Source organism: Apaloderma vittatum, unplaced genomic scaffold (assembly GCF_000703405.1).
Source record: "Apaloderma vittatum isolate BGI_N311 unplaced genomic scaffold, ASM70340v1 scaffold33225, whole genome shotgun sequence".
Classification (NCBI taxonomy): domain Eukaryota; kingdom Metazoa; phylum Chordata; class Aves; order Trogoniformes; family Trogonidae; genus Apaloderma; species Apaloderma vittatum.
In genome coordinates this window covers 11,372-22,742 of record NW_009715938.1, presented here as the reverse complement: position 1 = coordinate 22,742, position 11,371 = coordinate 11,372, and positions in this window count along the sequence as shown.

The following is an 11,371-nucleotide window of genomic DNA, read 5'->3' as shown; positions in this document are numbered from 1 at the left end:
GTGGAAATCTACCCCTTTTTAAATGAAAGCTGGTTTTGTAAAATGTCTTTCCTTTGCAATTTTCCAGCATGCACATACTTTTTTCCAAAAGACTGTTTGCATTTTGTGAATGTATTCCGTGAGCCCTCAGCTAGACGCAGGAAAAACTAACCTGCACCTCTGTAGATGTATGTATATTGGCATGGAATTGCTCAAAGAAAATAAAATGGGGTGATGGGATGACCAGTCATATAATCAAAGTTCATACTATCCTGCAGTCACTCCAAGAGAGACTGAAGTTAGTTCTGGATGATGTATTTCTGTTTGACCCTCCACATAAATTGAACAGTGGTTATCCCTAGTGTTGTGGGGGTCTCTTCTCAGCAGCTTGCAGCTGTGTAGGACTTGCCCACCACCCTCCCTGTGCAGGCATCAGCCAGAGGATAAGATCTGGGAGTGCTTGAGCATCTGTGCTTGGCTCATGTGGTCCCAGCATAGCTGTCAAGGTGAAGGTTTATCAAGCCTCACTCAGGGGATGCAGTTAATTTCTGGCCTTCTAGGCCTCTCCTGGATACCAGCATCAGTCGCCTCAAGGCAGGCCACAGTCAGGCCCCTGGGGAGGAGGTTGAAGTGACAACACCAAGCTGCTTAGAGGCCTCACATCCCTCCTGCCTTAAGAGGGATGTTCAGCCCTGCGTGCTTTTCTGTGACAGGATCCCTCTGTCTTGTGCTCTGGCCTTAGCTCACTGCAGTACCTGATCTGGGAGGGGTGGAGGAGGAATGTACCTTGAGCCTCTTAGGGTAGGACTCCTGGAAGAGATTTGCTAGGTCTCTGGGTGGTAACTAGGACATGCATCCCTACCTGACGCCGTGTCTTTCAGCCTGGGCTAAATCTGGGGCAGAATTCACAACCTCCTCCTTCCAGAGGTGCTCGGGCAGATGGAGAATTGCCCATGGAGAGTTAACTGTGGTATAATTCTTGAGTTCTTCCAGGCAGTGTTCACATCTGCTAACTCTTGTCTGCGTTCCTACTATAAAGTATTACCTGGTTCTGTATAGCCTGTGACTTTTGTATTTCTCTGTTTTTGTAGCTATACTAATCTGACCTTCTCCTTTCTCGTTTGCCCACTTATATCTGAAAATCACCTTTCCATGGTGGCACAAAGTCTGTTGTCCTTCGCTGTAGTTTTGCATGCAGAATTTTCCACAGGGTCTTGTCTGCTTTAAATATTGTTTGGTGTTTCACCGTGGTGGCTCATTAGCTTTTGTGACTGCTTTACCAGTAACATGGTGTTTTGCAGATGATGTCAGAAATGTCACTTGCCTTGTTCACAGTACTTTAAAGGAAATCAGAGACATGGTTATTTTCACCCGAGTAGTTTCCAGGGAGACCGAAGAATTGTGCTAGCTAGGAGGATCAACTTGTGCAAAATAGAGATCTTCAGAATATGTTTGTTTGCTCCATCACGATATGGGTGACTGGCCAAGAGAACTGGGAGTTTCCCAGTGCCACCTGGAAACTTTAAAAAAAAAAAATTCCTTAATGAAGTTAAGATGTGACTCAGATTTGGTTGTGGTCTAGACATTTCCATGTTCCTCCAGGAAAACTGCTGATATCAAGCAGACTATAGAGGAGTCGAGCCAAAATGCAAATTTCTACCTGCCTGTTAAGTCTTTGAAGAAGTTCTGCCACTGTGGGAGTACACATGGTGTCCAAATCAACCTGTAGCCTATTAGTCAGGTTAACTCAGAGATAAATGTTGACTGTGTACTCTAACCTGGGCTGGGGAGGGGAGCAGTAAGACAGAGCTGGCAGCAGATGTCCTCTCTGTGCCACCCGGGCAATGTAGTGCACAGCTGTCAGTGTCAGAAACAGCAGCACAGAAATTAAGATTGTCGCAGTCTCAGTCATGTAACTTCAGTGATGCCTAAAACTGTTCCTAAAAATAGGCCATGCCCTTGAACTGGACTCCACTGATTTATTTTTTTCTTTCTTCCTTTGTTTTTTCAGATGGGTATGCATTTTCTCAAGAAGAACACGGTGTTGTTTCCCAGTCGCAAGTTGTTCGATCCTATGATACAACCAAAAGGAGAGCAGAAATAGAATAAATCGTTCCTTACTTGATGGGTGGCAGGAATAGTGGGATTTGGATCAATGCATCCACTGTTAACACATTCTTGACTAGGGTTGGCAGCAGCAGCCAAAACACCAGAGAACTCATTTCTGTGGCCTTAGCCAACAAGTTCCTGTATTCTCCCCATAAACCTTGAGTACATATTGTGGGGGGGAATCATTGTTTGAATTCAGTTGCAAAGCTCTGCCTAAGGTTTTGTTTATGTTGTTTGAAGCATTTGACTGTGCTATGTGAGGTGTGAAATTAAAAACAGTGTTTTACCACTATTTAAGACATCAGCATAAGGTTATTCTGGGAGAAAAGTAGAAAATTTATGTTCCATGAGAAATCAGCCTTTGCTTAATTGGAACGGGGTGCTGAGATTTCCTGTTTTGTTACAGTGCACACGGCTGCATGCAGACCTTACTCCCGTTAATATTCACTGTTTACTAGTTTTGCTGAAATTTTTAACAGACAATTTGGCATAAAATTTTTGATTGCAACACACAATCTGTAGCTAAAAATGCTTATTTGCCGCCTTATGATGGAATAACACAAGGTAGCAATGAATTACTTAGAGCCCTAATAAATCATGTAAGAGGGCAAAAAAATATTCTATCTTAGCTTTCTAAAACCCAATTAATAGTTTACTCCCAAAGCCAGGATGTGGAGGTCAGAGTGCTCAGCAGGGCAGCTGTTGTGGGCACATGGCGTTCTGCACTAAGATGAACTCAAATAGGTGCCTCCTGGTAACTCTTGGTGATGTATTTGGACCTGCACTTCAAATGTGGCCTGAGATTGCCCTCCATGATCCTATTCCTACTGTTACAATAGAACAAAACAGTGAGAACTTAAAAGGTGCAAACCTGTCAGATGTTGGGAAAGATGTGCATCTGCACAGGAGGCTGATGCTGTAGCCCTAAAGAAGCATTCCCCTGACCAGGTAGGGTCGGCTGGCAAAAGAAAGTTAAGGAGGTTTTACACACGTGCGTGCACACACAAGGCTGATCACTTCAAAGAGACCTGCTGCCTGTTTGTTCAGCCGAACCATTCCCTCTTCCAGATCTGATCCATCAACAGGCTTCCCAGCACACTCAGACCCATGAGCCCTGGAAGGAATGCTGGCTCCACAGCCTCGCTGTGCCAGTGGGACAGACGTGCTGCTGCATAGATTGGAATTTTGAAAAAAAATGAGCAAAATCTGGGGCATAAGTTAAAGCTGAAAGGGCTCTTACAAAGTTTATGCTGTCCTCCAGACAAGTTCTATTAATTTTAGTCGCCAAGCCACGTTTCTGAATAGCATAAAGTAAATACTGCAAGGTTTTAGCCATGTTTTGTGGTTAATACATATACTACATCTGTGCATTTAAAAAGTTGGCGTCGTTTTTTGCCCTATTGACCGTTATCCAGAATTTTTAATTGATTTAAATATATCCGAAAGCAATTTGAATATGAATGTTTGTTTAGCAAGGAAAAGGAAAACGCCAGCCTGGCCCACTGGCTTAATCTTCCTTAAAGGTTGTGGGTAAATGCCAGTGCTCAAGTTGTCCTAGTTCAATTCCCAGTGCCACCTCAGAGACTGAGTCCCCTTCCGTGTTATAAAGCAAATTTTGCTCTTGCAGCACCAGGCAGGATTGCTCTTGGATTAGGCTGATGGCACAGAGGGAAAAATCATCACCTTCTTTCTGCAGTGCTAATGAGACAATTATGCAATAAGGGAAACGTGCAAATAATTTTGCCATAGGCATAAATGTCAAGGGGCCAAGTGTGGGTGTGTGTTTTTTCTGAGAGATTAATTTTGTTTAAAGGCATGAATACTAGTGCAGAGAATAAATAGAGGAGGGTAAACCTAATCCCAGGACCTTTTAGATCTTAATGCTGATCAAACCTGTTAAACGCCTTCTTCTACTTGGAAACAAAATCTTTTTAGGAAATGTATGGTGTAAGCCTGTCCTCAAAACTGCTAACCGTTCCTTTCTTCCTTCATTTCTTCCCTTTGTAAGAACACAAAGAAAATTAACTTCCCACCGAGACAAAGTGAGATCAGCTTAGTCTTTGTACTCTAAGCCACACACTAAACATTGGTATGTAAACAATTTGGAGGCTTTTGATGAGGATAAGAGAAAAAAAAGCAAAACACTTCTAAAAACCTGTGGATAACGAAGAAGGGCAAATAAATGTGTTGAACAGAAAATAGAAAGAATCCCAGAGTCTTTTCTGTTCTTAACTTCTACAGAACATAATGAGAGATGCTGGGGAGGAGCAGCTGTCATCTAATGTGATTTATTTTATTAGTGCATACTATGGGTTGTATCATTTTGACCTCTCTGTAAATTGAGGTCAGTGTGTGTCACAAACACAAACCCTCCCTAGAGTGAGTAGTGGCTTAGTTTGAGGTACGTGCATTGGATGTCAGCTCAATGGGAATTACACATGGGGTTTGTCACAGGGCTATACAGTATGTGACACTGGGGCTAGTGGGTCAGGCTTTGTCATCACTGTAAGGCCTTAATCTCTAGCAGAGTTAATCCTGTAGAGCCCGCTCGGGTCAAGACCTGGCATTCTTCTTGTTCTTTGGAATCATTACAGGAATTATGTATTGTAATATGCCATAGCTTGACTATTGGGGTTGCTTGTCTTGGTGAACAATGATGAGGTGTGTTCCGGTGGTGCGTTAGCAAAAGGAGAAAGGCAACTGCTCTGCATCAACAGAATTCCTTGTTCATTAACACAAATGCACGTAGCAGTAACAGCAGCCTTTGAAAGCGCCATGTGAAAGCACTATCAACTAGGCGGGGAACCAGAGCAGAAGGAATGGGAGATTTCTGCTTGAGTGTCCAGACTTAACTACCTAGCATTGATCTAAAAAGGGTTTCTTGGGCAACTGTCTGCACTGACCAAAGCCTTGGGGACATTTTGAATATGCAGAAGGAAACTGGTTTCCCTGAATTCAACCTGGATCTGGCTGCTTCTTTTTGAAACACCATAACCTCTCCTTGCATAGAAGCTGCTGCTCCTTTGACAATTGCCTAGTAGCAAATTAAAGCCGGCAAGCGGGAGCCTGAGCTGAGCATTGCTGAGAAGTCTGTTGACATTTTCTTTTCCTTGACAGGGCTTCAGGTCTTGCTGTAGGGAGCTGGAATGGGAAGTCAGTAATAACTTGTCAAGGAGAAATGGCAAATAACCAATAAAAGTATCTGAGTCAAACTAAGCTGCTAATGTATCTCAAAATGTGTGTGGAGTTAACATGAACTATATGGGCTGTAAATTAAGATAACAGTCAAGCCTTGCTAATCTGCACTTCACTAGACCACATGCCACTTAGTGCACGCCAAAAATAAGCAGTCTCTTCCCCTGCTTCAGCCAGAAGCTAATAGCAGATGCTGCAGGGAAGTCTCCTGTTACCAGGATTACATTATTTTTACAGCACTGGAGTGTGTTTACTGGGACACAGTCAATGCTCATAAATAACGAAGGAAGAGCTTGCATGGACCAGAATCAGTGAAATGCAGGGACTATGACATGGTCAGTGGCCACAGTGGCTGCAGCTTGGCCATTTGTGGACAACCCCAAGAGGTTGAGACATGCACAGTACTTATGCTGTCCCTGTCCTCTAGGCTTACGTTGCCTTTTGGGGCTAACTCACCAAATCTGTTTTGCATGGCCTCCAGTTATCAGTGCAGAGTAGTGATGCCTTGTTTACATTCTTCGTTTTATAAATAATGACTTAATTTCATTTTTAAACACCCCGAGGACTGTACTTCTGCTGTTATGCCTCACAGGTCAGGTTTGAAGCAAAGCAGCCCTAGAGCAGGTATTCAACCCCTGAGGATCACTTTGGATTTGGCAGATTTCTCCCTTGTTGTAAGGCACTGAGGATCTTACCTTAGTTTTGAATCATCACACAGTATCAATGCCTTAAACTTTAGTCAGTTTTTAAGGAGACCTCTTTGTGTCTTGTTGAGTCTGACAGTAAACAGTGATGACTTGAGATACCTGATGGGTTGGAGAAGAATTTGGCTGCATCTGTGCCATACCTGGTGCATCTGTGTAGCCGTTGATTTCTGAAACTTGGCATTGACCGTGCATGTTCTTCATCTCCAGACAGACAGTTGGACTCCTTCTGCCCTGTCAGAAAGGATCATCACATTTCTTCCAGAGTCTATCTATGCTGCAGCTCCATGTCTCCTCAAGGATGCTGAGCACCAAGCAGATCCAGACCCTCCTCCGTACCTTGTACCTGCAGGGTCCCCTGGGTGCAGCCCTGAGGCTGTCCCACAGGCAGCTGGTAGAGGCACAGCCAAAATGCCTATCAAATGGGGAGAGTTTTGAATTCAAATCCAAGTGTCGTTCCTTGCCGTAACTCGTAATTGTCACTGCAGACAGTGTAAAGAGGTATGTGTGCAAGGGATGTAAGCTCAGCAGGTTGTGAATCAGGTGACTGGACTTGTACACGGCCCATTCCCATCCGACCAGTCACAGGCCCTGAGGGAGCATCTGCGTCACCTGCAGAGTGAGCGAACAGGCAATAATGCTTCTCTTTGGCATCTTGCTTATTCGCAGACACATCGCTGTTCCTCAGAAGGCCTCTGCGCAGGAGCTCTGTCCCAGATCCCGCTCTTGGGGTGGGTCTCCAGCCAGGCTGAAAGAGGCAGCCCTGAGGAGCTGCCCATTCCATGCCACAGTACCGAGGTTGTCTTCATATCGCAGCCAGTGGGACTCTGCCAGCAGCAGCAGTGGTAAAACAATCTGTTTCTTTGGAAATAACCTGTTGGTGCTGATGAGGTTGGCCCTTTGACATGACCTGAGCTTTTAAGAGAGGTAGTTTCTTTCTGGAGCTTATTCTTCCTGGTGCTGGATGTTCTGAACTGTCTGCAAACAATTCCTGTTAGAATAGAGTGAAACGTGCTTTTATCTGTTTTCTGTACCATACAGGAAAGGCTCAGTGCTTTGTTTGGTGAATCCATATGCGCTGATTTATTTCTTAGAGCTTTCTCCTTCTGTACGAGATTGGGGCAAGTCTCCTCAGTTTGATGACGCAGTTAACACAGCCCTGTTCACGTTTTATTTTCACTGGTCTTACAATGTTACTGAACTGACTTCTCAGAACTGAGTAGTTCCACAAAGGAGAGAGCTCAGATCCTCTTGCCTGAAAGCATCGTTATCCTCCAGAGACCCAAGAGAGCCTCCACTACCTTTCAGTGCTTGTCACCAGAGCTATGTGTCTGGAGAAGACCACAGGACAGGTCAGTACAACAGACAACAACAATGTAAATCCATATGGGTATGGAGAATAACTCTTCTAGTACCTTTTCCATACTTAGCAGCAGGATTAATGGAGGCTTTGAGCCTTGTTGGCAAGTGAAAACCACAAGTACCCTGTGCTGCTTGACCATGTAAGTGAATCCCAGAGGTGATTGCTTCTCAGTGACTGCAGAAAGCCCAGCCAGCCCGGCTGAGTTTATCTGGCTGGGCTTGTGCTCTCAGGTGGGCTGTCTGGAGCGGTGAAGTGATCAGGAAACAAAATAGCTTGGCCAAGACTGCTGCTGCTGTTAGAGGCAAGGAAGGGGAGGGATTCCTTGGGTTTCCCTGAAGGGTTGTGATAACGCTTACTCCTCTGGTTCCTTCCTGCCACTCTGGAAAGGAGGAGAGCTGGCTTGTAAGCTTGTGAACCTCCACTACCTCCTGAAAGTGAGCTTCCTCTGGCATCCAGCTGAGTCCTGGGGTTGGAGAAAGGGAATACGTCCCTGCCAGAAGCCCCCCTGCTTAGCATCCCTTGGCTCTAGCAGGTTTTCTTCTGGGTTATGATAGATTGCTGAAGTGTTTACTAGCTTCTGTTTGCCTCATGGACCCACAGCAATTGCACACTGAAATTATTTCAGTCCTGACAAGGGAGCACCTTTCACAGAAAGTTAACAGGACTTCTTGGATGTTGCTCCTGGGCAGGTTCCTGTCCCACAGGACAGTGGAAGGGTCTTGTTAATTTGGGAACCTGAGTCTTTTTGTGATAGAGTGCAAAGCTGAGGGATTGTTTAATTTGGATTTGTGGCTTGCTCATTTGTGGTGAGGACAGAAGGTAAAATAGCTGAGTGCGCATGTTTCTGCAAAGCCTTCCTTTATATATGAAGAAGGTGAGACAAGTTCTACTGAAGTCTGCTACGAGGGGATCATTCTCACTCCTCATCTCTGTAGCTACTAGAGGGAAGTAGAAGCAAGTAAATGACAAATTATGTGTGGGCAAGCCCAGCTCTGGGCACTCATGTAGAAGTCTAACGATGAAGAAAAGACTAATACATTGCCAAACTGTCACTGTGCATAGCCGGGAGGTCAGCACCCTTGTAATTATGGAGTGATGAAGCCAAGGGGAAAAGCCAACATTAACAGAAAGATGTGATTGTTTTACATTCTGACCACCTTACTGGGTGGCTTCCCTGCGAAGATGTTCCAGATGTCTTGGCATAAATGAATCAATTTCAAAACATCTGCAGGGTTCCTTAGAAAATGTGGAATTTAACAGCTCTTCTTTGCCCTTCTGGTTGATATTTTGATTCAGGAAGGGAATGCAGGCATTTGCCGTTCTTACCAGCTCTTAGACTGGAAAGTTGCTCAAAGTTCTTTCTCAACTCTTTTTTTTTTTTTTTTTGTTAAAAAAAAAGGACTCCAGATAATATAAAGTAATGAGACAGCCGAGCCCTCTGGGACTGTGTGTGCACGTGTGTGTTGGAAGAGTCATCTGACTTGAAAACCTCCCCCTGTCCCTCCTCCTGCCCCCGAAGTGCAGCCCATTGCGCTGAGAGGTCAAATATTCAGCGGCTTGAGTGACAGGATCTTTAACAGCATCTTTTTCATCAGGAAGCCAAGTCATGTGCCCACTTGTCTGTCATATCTGTTCTCGAATTGCTTAAATATTGTTTCAGATGGGGAGGTTTTAATCTGGATATGCAGAGAGGAGTAATGCTGTGGGGGGATGTTTAATTGGCTCCCAGCAGAGCAGCAGTGGTGTGTGGGTTTTTTCCTCTAGAAGTGTAACCATTTTCACGTCCTATTAATGTCCTCTGGTAGTTTAAATACAGCATCGTGTTACAGTGGAGTTTGTTTCCCTCACAGACTGAATACAAATGAAGGTCATTTACTTGTATTTTTAGAAGGTTCGGAAAATTTAGAAAATTTGTAGCTTTGAACAGCATTGTTGACTGTTGTATGTCTGCACAAAAATATTTCCAATAAACCTTTTATTAAAGCAATCCAACGGACTGAGGCTTGTTCGTTTTATTCACCCCCTCGTAAGTTTTGCAGCAAGAGTTCAGTGTTAAATACATTTGAGATTTAGCTGGCAAAGATGGTGAGTGGATTATTTTTATTTTTTCATGACCTTTTGGGTGTGTTTTAAGAGTCTGCTTCTGTTTGTGGCAAGGGCAAGGCTTGGACTCCTTTAGAGGGTCTCGAATCAGGCCCCAAACACGATGCTAGTATGACAAAATGAGATTGGTGCTGGTGAGCTTACAAGCAGGTACCTGGTATTTGAATAGAGTCTCCAAGGGGAAACATATCTTTTTATATAAACTAGTTGGATAGATGCTGTCTTACAACTGGCACGTTTGATCTCACCAAAATAAACCTTGGAAATCATTTGTCCTTTCTAAGTTGCACAGAGCAGGGGAAAATTAAGCCCTAAAATCTCCTTTTCTCCCTTCTTGCAGCTGAATTTGCAAGAGGCTTTTTTAACCTCAGGCCTGCAAGCTCTCGTGTTTGTGGGGAGAGTGGTCTGATGATGCATCGAGACATGAGGTGATGGACCAGAAAGAGATGCCTTTCCCCAAACCATCCTGGGCACAGGGGCCAGATCTCTCCTACTTCTGCCTGATCAGGAGTATCACATCCACTCTCTGCTGATGGTGCTCGGCTGACGCTGCTGAGCTCACTCGCGTTGCCTTGCCTGGAGAAGTATCTCTCAAGCTCGCTCGCCTCAAGCAAGACCAGCAGCGTGAAGCTCTGCACAAAAGCTCTCATGTCCCCCATCCACATGCTCCGGGGGATGAGCGCTGTGATCCTCTCCACTACAATATGTTCTTAACATTTAATGAATATTTTTTTGTAGTGAACTGTGAACCACCTTGTCTCTCACGTTGGGCCTGCTGGGAAGCTGAGAAGGGGACACACCGGAGAGCCTCGTCAGCTCAGCTGAGCGAGCCTGGGTCATAAGACCTTAGGGCACAGGCAGCTCAAGGCAACCCTTCCTGAACAAAACCATCACATGGTGTATGCCGACTCGTGAGTGATCTGCAAGTCACAGCTGATAGGAAATTTTCTGAGAAGGTTGGCCTCATTCAGTACTTGGTGACCATGGGGAACATGCATTGTAAGATCCCTATAGAAAGTAAAAGCGTATGAGCTTTAACAAAGGGATCTTTTTGTCCAAATAGTATTAGGTACTAGAATTAAACAGATTTTATCAGGAACAAAGTGCATATTTATGTGTAGTCTGGCTAAAACTTTTCCTCCTTAGGGTGCTATAACTTGATGAATGTGTTGGTTTTTTCTTAGAGATTGCCGACAGAACCACTTTTTAAGAGCATAGAGAGACTTTTTAAAAATAACAAATTACTTCTGGGGTTTTTAAATTAGGAAACAAAAAGGAGGTGTAAGCCAAATTTCACCTCTTCCCTTTATGAGTCATTGCTTGAGCACCTTTCAAAGGTGCTTGAGCACCTTTTTATCCCAGAAGCCAGAACCTAGTACCTGCTTTTCCGTTGCAGAGAAATAAAAAGCCAGCGATTAAGTTCTTGTGTTATCCCTATTGTGCTGAGGTAAATGCCTGCTCCTTCCCTGGGCCTCCATAGCAGCAGCCCAGCCCGCAAGCATGCAGCAGCAGGAACTTGAGTGTGTAAAAGCTTCTCACGCATCTGGGCAATCAATTATGCCAAAGTAAAATTGATGATAAACTTGAATAAGCTTTATTCAGTTGGTGGTGGGAGAACTCGATGCTTAGCTGACTGCTCCCTGCACCGTCGTCTCTTGTACAGCGCACTAAAAGGGAAATGATTCTCAGAATTGTTAAATATAATGAATTGCTGCTTAAACCCCTTATTAGATATATTAGTTGACTAATCACCTCAGAGACTTTCCTTCTAACAGTTTGACGGGGAAGGCTGTGAGAGCGTCTAGTGCTCACGTCTCGGAGCCAAATATTTGCCAGAGCAGCTGTTAAGTCCGTTGCCAGCAGTTTTCATTGCTTCATACCAGACCAAAGGAGAATCAAAGTCCCTAAACCCATAGAT